Source organism: Nannospalax galili, unplaced genomic scaffold (assembly GCF_000622305.1).
Source record: "Nannospalax galili isolate Female #2095 unplaced genomic scaffold, S.galili_v1.0 scaffold2812, whole genome shotgun sequence".
Taxonomy (NCBI): Eukaryota; Metazoa; Chordata; class Mammalia; order Rodentia; family Spalacidae; genus Nannospalax; species Nannospalax galili.
This window is the reverse complement of record NW_008330781.1, coordinates 111,016-111,308: the sequence shown is the minus strand read 5'-3', so window position 1 is coordinate 111,308 and position 293 is coordinate 111,016.

The window sequence follows — 293 nt, the reverse complement described above, 5'->3', positions numbered from 1 at the left end:
GAAAACTCTCTGTTTAGATCTTTAGCCCATCTTTTCATTGGGTCATTTGGTATCTCGCTTCTTTGTTTTAAGTTCTTTGTGTATTCTGAATGTTAAACCTCTGTCAGATGTGTCACCTGTGAAGATTTGTTCCCATTCTGTGGGTTTTCACTTCACTTTTTTGTTTCTTTTGCTGTACAGAAGCTTTTTAGTTTAATGAGGTCCCACTTGTTGATTGCTGATCTTAATTCCTGAGCAACTTCTGTCTGATTTAGAAAATCCTTTCCTACACCTACATCTTGTAAGTTACTGCT